Below are 9,274 nucleotides of genomic sequence, written 5' to 3' on the forward strand. Positions count from 1 at the left end.
CCGTAACGCACCAGGCGTCGGAGGCGTCGGAGAAGGAGTGGATCCGGCGGCCTCTCTTCTCCTTGCGGCCGGCGGGCGAGAGAGGTCCGGCTGCAAGAGAGCATCCTCGCCTTGCGTCCTGCATGCTAGCCGTGCCGTTCCCGTGGAGGAGTACGTTCTCGATCTCATGGGAGCACCTGCCCAGAGGATGGATGCTCTGAGTAGCGGGGTGCCGAACGCCCTGCCCTGTTTCTCGGCGCCGGCGAGGAGAAACAGGGAAGCTGCGCTGTGATGCGCGACATTCGATTCATCGGCGACGACACTGAGGCGGCAGTGTCGCAAGTCGTTTGCTCTCGACCCTCATTTGGGTTCGTCGGACCTGCAGGAGGCAACCGGCGTCTGATCTATGGATGACGGGAAGGACATGGCCGGCGACCACAAGATCGCTCAGTAAGTTGCTTCTTCCTTCCAGTTCCACACCATACCAATGGGTTTCAGAGAATGATTTCTGAATGTTGATGACGCATATAAATTATACAGAAAATGAATGACGAGTATATACATTACTTTTGAGATTCAGTTTCCAGTTTGTCAAATAGTATATGCCTTCTTTTTTATGAACGCACGCAAAATCCATACGCCCTGAACATCTTGCTTAATCACAAAATTGGTGGTGTTCCGTCAGGCTCGGACACTGGATGAGGTAGAATAAATCTAACGCCCAAGCCACAACAAGTCTGACTCGATCGGGCATGCTCATTTTCTGTTCCTCTGCCCAAAACACAAAACACCAGTACAGTCAAATATGCTGACTTGCTCTGAGATTTCAACGTTTCGCCTCATTTACATTCATGCTTTCTTTAGTTTACTTTCGCAAGCTAGCAACTGATACTGGATCATGCTCTAAAAGTGTTGATCCAATGTTGCTTTCAGTTGTGGACCATGCCCAACACAAGCATGTATCAGAATCATAATTACGGCATAGATGGATGTCACAAAGATTACAACTACACACTGTTCGGTAAGAAAAGGACGAAACTAACAGGACACCCAGAGTTATCACTGTTTCATCACGTTGACACTCATGCTTTATTTTAATCGAACAAACTAAGCTAAGATACTATGAATCTCAATCAGTCTGAAAGAAATCTTGAAAGTTAATTCAGGCTCTCAATTTTGCAACTTACTGTGTGCGTATAACCTGTCTAGGCCACTAGTCCTAGTAAAATTCCTGCAAATCGAATAATGAAAATTCTTTGATCTTGGGTTCTACTAGTAGTTCATATGAATAATAAGCTGGATACATAAAGCAAATGCTACGTTCCGACAAATTTCCAAGCGTGATGCACTGGTTGGTACTGCAAACAAATCCTCAGTTACTTGTGTTGATCTTTTCATTAGCAATGGCTATTATACATCACTGCATTGTGCCTCATAACAATCCCACACACTACTCCTCTACAAGCAAAGTCCTTGAGGCCGCAGACATTCCCGATAACAAGGTTGTGACTCATTGGGGATACAATTTCGACCTGATGCAAACTGACAAAAGAACAACGGCTTACTAGACTGGGGTAACCATCTGGGTAGGGGCGGGCGGCTTGGCTGGAGTGAGGCCCCCTTCTTGCGAGCAGACTTTGCCAGGTTGGAGAGGGCGCCGATCTGCTCCGGTGAGAGGGGGGCTGTCGAAGGCGGCGGAGTACTTGCCGAGGACCTCGACTCCTCTCCCTTTTCAGCTATGGCGAGGCCCCTCTTGGAGACAACCAGCTTGCGCGCCAGGCGCATGGTGGTGTTCCCCCCTCCGGTGACTGCGTGCTTGCCATTCTGTACACGGTGGCTTTTCCTGGTGGCGACCAACGGCCGGCGACTTCTTGGCTCTCTGCGGACGGCGAGATGGGGTGTGCGGCATGCGCAAGTGGCGGATGACTTGCAGTAACCCTTGGTGGGCTGGCGTCCACCGCCCCAACAACAGGACCCATGGTTGGCACGTCCCGCCTGGCTGGTTCTGGGCCCAGCGCTGAGAGCTCGACAGGCGGCATACCTCTTGCAGGAGCGGAATGATGGCAACCTGAAACCGGAGTGTCGGGCTCGAATTAGTCAGACACATCGACCAGCACGGGTGTCGCGTGCAGCGCGGCAGACGAAGCACTAAACCTGCGCGTGGCCTTGGCCTGCACGCCGTGCATCTCCAGACCTAGGGCAGCAGCAGTCGCAGCTGGCTGACGGCGACAGCGAGGGCGCCGTCAGTGCCAGCGTTGATGTGCGATATACACTGGCTAGCTCAACCAGCTCTAGAGAATTTCCTGCAAAGTAAATAATGACAGTTCTTTGATTAGCCGGTACTTTGCTGCAAAGGAATTCCCAGGTTACTATGTCAATCTTTACAATGTTAGTGGCTATTATCAGTAGAGATGTACTCTAGAAACCAGATAATTCGCCCTTTTTCTACTGTTCTATTTTTCAAAGTGAAGTGGTGTTTAACACAAGGAAAATTGCAAGGCAAAGTAGATGAATATGTAGACATTTCTGCATGAAAGAACCCTCTGTAAGAAATGCAAGACAGAGTAAATTCTAATATAAGAAAAAGGAGAAAGAGTAGGTAAAAATAAAATAAGATTAGTACTATAGAGAGCCAGCTTTTGGTAGGACACGTACCTTGTCTTTTATGTGAGCCAACTTCATCATGTTCTCCTCTAATGTACACCACATATTTAGGTCAGTGCAATCATGAATATCTAATCTTTGGAGGTTGATGAGCTGTTCCATGCCCTCGAGCAAACACTTGATACCCTTACATTTCGAGATATGAAGAGTCACCAGAGAGGTGGGTAGGAGACATACCCGTTCACCCATGTGTTGTAATTAAGGGCCGCCAATATTGTCTCGTGCTGGGAGACCGCTGATTTTATGTATGCTTTCTGTAAAATAACTCTGGACATCACAGCGAAACAGGACAAGTTCTTTGAGGAGGTTAATTCTCCTAATGGCGGTGATGCCATGCTTGTCGCAACTCTGCAGTTGTAGCTTTTCGAGTTGCCACATGTTCTCGTTCAGCCATTTTGGCAACTCTTCCAAGTATTTGTCTTCTAGTGTTAGAGTCTCCACAGAGGAGCGATGTTGGATGACCTCTGGTGAGCCGGTTAGATCGACTGAGCTTTCAATATGCAAATCGGTGGGGCCGGGGAAGTGCTGAAGCAACCTCCAGCGATGCAGAGGCACCTTGCTGTTTTCAAGCGACAGCTTAGTAGTTACGAGGAGAAAAAACAGTTTATCACTGTTTGATATCTTCCACTTTTTAGCTTTAGGTGGAAGCGGTTTCAACCTTAACAGGGGGCAATCATGAATTTCTAACTTTTCAAGCACGTGATCCTCACCACTAGAGTGTGACGGGGTCCACTCTTCCAGGTTTACCATGTCTCTGAGAACCAGATGCTTTAGGTTTGGCAGTTGGTCCAGTACTACCCAGTGGAAAGGCGACACCGTTGTAACGACATATCTCCAGCTTCTTCAATGTGCTCGGTGGCACCAGATTTCCCATCAAAATTTTGTGATCCACAAATCTCTCAGCCCCTCGTGTCCACTCCAGTTTCAAGTCCTCAAGTTTTCTTCCCCATCAAATTTATACGCTGGGCCTCTTCTACGGACTTCACATTTTCAAGTCCAGTCAACTTGAGCACCACAGGATCTATGTGTTGTAGCAGGACCAGGTTGCTACTAGAGTGGTCATCACCAGGCTGCACCCCAAAGTGTGGTAACGATATTGCACCTTTGCTGCCAACTTTGAGGGGCTTTGGAGATTGCCCAACAACCATTTATATCAAGAAACTTCAAACTATCCATTGTACCTATATTTGCTGGTATCTTTCCAAGACAAATGCATTCTGCGAGAGTTCAATGTATGCAGTTTTCTCATGTTACAAATACTTTCAGGTATACTCCTCATATAATTAGAAGACAAGTCCAAAAGCTCCAGTTGGAAAGATTACTGCATATATAGTTGATGAGACTGTCCATTGTATCTTCAGTCATATTAATCAGCCCGGACACATTCAAATGTTGCAGATTGGACAGACCAGCCAAAGCTTCATCTAGACAATCAATACTACGACAGCCTGATAGATCAAGATGCACCAAATTTTTTAGACTCCGAAATGATCTCGGCAATTTCGACATCATCGAGACAACTTTGACAAATTTAAGTACTTGAGTTGAATGAATGTGCCCAAAGCTTCGGGAGCTTTTGAAGATCACACTTCTCTGAAGATAAGTTCAGATACTCAAGTTTGTTCAGGGTGCCCAAAACTTCTGCTACGGCAACTTACAAGATATGAGCTGAATGATAAGTTCAAATACTCTAGTTTGGATAGGGCGCCGAGAGCTTCTGGCATCTCTCCAATTTTTTTGCAGTGAGATAAGTTCAAATATTTCAGTTTTGTGAGGCTGCCCAAGAACTCTGATATACCTCCAATACAAGAGCAATTTGACAAATCAAGATGCACTAATTCTTTTAGCCTCCCGAATGATTCAGGCAACTTTGCAATTTCTGAACAACCGGACAAATCAAGATATGCCAGACCTTCAATTTTTCCAATGGATTCTGGTAAAGCTAAGATTTTAGAAGACCCGTGAAGGTTGAGGTACATTAACTTTGAGAGCGTGCTGATATCATTCGGAATGAGTGCATCTTGGACTCTTGGAGCATTAAGATACCTCAGCTGCTTCAATACACCAACGAGAATCTGGCAACTTATGTATGATGCACTCGCTTAAGTCAAGGACGCGCAAGGACTTGGCAGATGAAAATGCAGCATGGTGAAGTTTAATTTTGTCACAGTCCATAAAGCGGAGTGCCCTTATTTTGGATGACTCAAAGCCCAATGGCTTACTACAATCATCAAGCAATGCATAATGGTACGAGCTTCCCTCAGTGTTCCCGCCTTTGCCAACGACAAGAATCTCATCGTACATGACTACTCTTGCTAAGTCATGTACCAGATCATGCATGGTCAACAATGTAATATCTTCATCATACAGTTTGATAGTCTGCAAGAAAATCATTTTACAGAGTCAGATTTGTGGGTTTCCTATATTTAAGACAATTTGTGAATTAATTTAGTTATTGAATAGTAATTTCTACTTGTGCTTCTATGTTGTTTCGCAAGTGTAGATTTTTACCTAAACTGCAAAACTGTAAAATTAGATAAGTATGTGCTTAAGTGTCACCAGCAAACAAACGTAATACATTTCTCGGACAAGTGCAAAGCAGTTTTGGATGACACGGTGGTGTTTCTCAATGCATTGCAGTCAATTAACATTATATTGAAAAAAATAGATAGTTCCAAAATTCTGAGAAATCCTAAGAAACCAAAGAAGGAAAAGTAATCATACGATGAAACAAGTCTAGAAAACTCATAAATAATTTACGTAGACTACAGAAAAATCATCTACGATAAATCAGAATTTCTTTAAAAATGTGAAGGCATAAAAAAGCAACACAAAGATTTATGTAAGATTCCTAGTGCTAGTTAGGCTCGTATGCAGAAACCTTCGCTACGTCATTGTGAAAGAAAAATCTAGATAGTTTGGAAAGTTAAGAATCAAATTATATGATTTATTATTCAGGAATAGTTAATCAATCAGAAATGTAATTTTCCTTGTAATATTATACTAGATCAAGCCATGGTGTTTTGACTATAGTTTAAAATCCAGACAAGATCGCTGGTCAGAGTGGAATAGACCAGATCTGGCGACCCTATTGGTTTCTTAAGCTCTACATATTGTTCCAGGGCAAACCAAGTGCTTGTTTGGATAGAAAGTTTTTGCGCTAGATTTTAGGAAAACTCGTTTCGGTAATAATTTCCTGAAAAACAGTATTACTAATTACTTGGTTATTAAGAATAAGCAGATGGAAAATCCTATTTGGCAATTTTGTTGAGAAACAATATTAGGGTAGCTGTAATTAGTTTCCTATAAACGCGTTTTCAGAAGGACGATGAATATTCATTTCCCAAAACTTTAATTGTTTGGATTGTGGAAACCAATTTTTCCTTATCCGTGTTTTAAATGCCGCATCCAAAAGAGATTTTGTTAGTTATACGGTTGCCTGGTATTATGGTAAACCAGTTTTGTTGGAACACTGTATCCAAACAAGTGTAAGTGGCAGTACGTGGGTGTCGGTTTCATGTACGATTGTAGTCTCAAATTATAAATAATCCTAGTGGCATATAATATGCGGATTTGGAATTCATATGTACCAATAGAATTGGATTACTAATCGCACAAAATTGCAACATTCTAAATTGATCCTTATTTGCAGAAGGGCATGCACTATAATCTTGAACTATTTGTTTTGCAGTTTTCAGTATAATGTCATGTTTCGGCTTGATAGTAAAAGCATCATTCATACAAAAGTGAAAATAATAGAGTTGTTTCATTGCAAGAAATGTATGTATTTTTCACGACCAGGAATAGACTTTGACTGCTAAGGAATGTGAGGATTTCTCATAAATTCCCCAAGTTAGCACTACATCTGTTCCGTTTTACTTTTGGAAATTAATAGGGTCAGCCGAAAAAATATTGTCCACTACTACTTTATTTATATGTTTGTAATATATAATAAATATACTCCCTCCGAACTATATTAACTTAATATGGATGTATCTAAAGATACTTTAGTTCTAGATAGATCCATATTAGTGACAATTAATATGAATCAGAGGGAGTAGTATTTTTGTGGTACCTCTAGTAGTAACATTTCCACATGGCAAACCACTTATGGATTCACGATTGATGGATCCAGCTCTATCTATGGAAATTTATATGTTAAATGTGGGTGCAGTTTAACTTCACAATTTAGGGTGGACATTCCCTACAACATTACCTTTTGCTACTAGCCATCACTACTTTTGGTACTATATGCTTTCGTTGCATCACAATGATTCAAAGAAAAGAAAAAAATTGTTCTATCACATAGGGTATGCATAAACTCACCAATGATGACTTCGAATGTTCAAGGAAAGAGAATCCCAAAAGCTGACTAATGTATCTCTCACCAAGTTGCCAAGTAGAGAAACCAAGAGAAACCCATTGGCCAATAAGATCATCTTTAATTATCTTGTGACCTTTTGGAAATATTGCACAATAGGCAAAGCAGAGCTTCAAATATGAAGGCATGACACTATATCTCAACTTCAGACGCAAACACTTGTGAGGAAGATGTATCTTTCGAAGAAGATACATTCCATATATCACTGTCTCTGACTGATTCCCATTCACTAAAACTCATAGATTGCAGCATGTATCCAAGTGATTGAGCTGCTAAAGCCACACCAGCACACTTCATTGCAATGACCTTCCCTATCTTCTCTAATTCTTCTTTATCACGTCTAGATTCAAATACACTCCTTTGCTTTATTATAGACCAACAGATGTCATCAGTCAATGGTGCTAATTTGTATGGTTTGATGGTAGAGATTTTTTTTGCTATGTCCTCATCTCATGTGGTTACAATAACAACCACATTACCGCCCTTCCCAACCCTAAGCATGTCCATCAGACTTTGCAGATGAAATTCCTCACCCTCCCATAGGTCATCTAAAACAATCAGAATCTTCTTATCAGCCAGCAACTTTTGAAGTGATTTATGTATCACCTCCATTCCAGTGTACTCACTCTCCTTCTCTTTCTCTGATAGTTGTGATATGATAGAGTTTCCAATTTTCTTCAGATCAAATGTCTGGGACACATAGACCCACACCTGAGAGTATTCTTTGAACTGAGTATTATTGTAAATCATTTTGGCCAAGGTTGTCTTGCCAAGTCCCCCAATGCCATATATAGGAAGGATTGTGATCTCTTCTGTCATGCTATCAAATAAAGAAGACAATATTTCCTCTTTCTCCTCAGTCCTCCCAACAATTTGTGTCTCCATGATTGACGATGTTTCCCGTATGTTGGTGACCTTCGGCTCATTGGCATTAGTGCCTTCTGTTAATCTGAATTTTTTGTGTTGGTCAGTTATCACCTCCAGGTCCTCCCTCATCTTCTCCATCTTATTGGCCATTGTGACCTTGGGAACGATGTGATACAAGGGATCATAATTGCCAAATATTTTTTGAAGGATAAGCGCAAGAGAGTTTTTCGTTAGTCTTGTGTGAAAGGGCAAGCGAGTGTACAACTGCATTCAGCCCAATAGGAGATTAGGTTAAAACATTAAGAGCCACATCGTCTTGTTTCTATCAGAACAAATTTAGTTTATTTTTGAAATATACATAACATATGCTACTGTTACAATAATATAAGAAAAGTAGATTCAGAAATGAAAAGTCTTAAAAACTGAAACCTAAAACACATAAGGCCATGTGAAGATACATAAATTAACTTACTGCACAAAATACATGGATACTAGTACAAATCTTTGATATTTCATTAGCTCCAGCAAGTTTAGAAACCAAAACTACACAGATAAATCACAAAAACTACATGGCGAGGAGAGTTTTTCTATAGAAAGAAGTGATGACCATGTCTTTAGTTTCAAGAGTAACCACGAAGTACAATGAACTGGGATTTCTGTACCGCACATATACCTTCCGCGCGGACAGCTGGGAGATTACTTCGATGTCGGCCTCGAACTCATCAATCATGTCTGAGATGGCGTACATCGCGTCCTTGAGCCGCTTCAGCCACAGAAGTGTAGATTTATCCGTAACCGACCGCCTCCCAGCGTCCTCGAGCAGGGCGTCGACAGACTCGAGCGCCATTTTCATCTTTTTCAGGTCCTTCTCGAAGTTCTGATGCAGCTTGATCTGACCTCCGATCGCAGAAGCAATCTGGTCGCCGACCACCTTGAGGATGGCTGCGGCAAGCAAGCCGCCGAGCGCCGCCATGGCCGCTGCTGCTCGCTCAATGCGGGAGCGATGGGACGACCTTAATGGCTTTATGGTGCGGGATATTTTGCGGGATCAATTCTCCGTGGAGCTAGTCTGTGATCTTCTAGTATTTATCTTTCCCTGTGGTGCATGGTAGGCTCAGTTTCGCATGGCGTGTCCAGTTTGGCTTGGACCCGTGTGAAAGGCATCCACAAGACTGCAGCGCGATTGAGAACCAGCACAACCGGACGTTAGCGAAATGAGAGAAAAGAGGAAAGAGCAAGGAAATTTCCCTCACCATTTGACACGTTGATTGGCTTGGAGTGGGGAGGGCCAATTCAAGATCGCGAAATGAGAGAAGGAGGAAAGAGCCAGGAAATTTCCTACACAAGAAGCGGGCCAAGTAGCCAACTGGAGTACTATGCATC

At 42.6% G+C, this 9,274-nt stretch overlaps 1 pseudogene; it reads right to left on the reverse strand.

The window, feature by feature from the left end:
• Positions 1-1,376: 1,376 nt before the first annotated feature.
• LOC139835001 (uncharacterized) lies at positions 1,377-8,873 on the reverse strand (annotated as a pseudogene).
• Positions 8,874-9,274: the final 401 nt, after the last annotated feature.

The sequence above is a fragment of the Lolium perenne genome, chromosome 1 (genome assembly GCF_019359855.2).
Source record: "Lolium perenne isolate Kyuss_39 chromosome 1, Kyuss_2.0, whole genome shotgun sequence".
Taxonomy (NCBI): domain Eukaryota; kingdom Viridiplantae; phylum Streptophyta; class Magnoliopsida; order Poales; family Poaceae; genus Lolium; species Lolium perenne.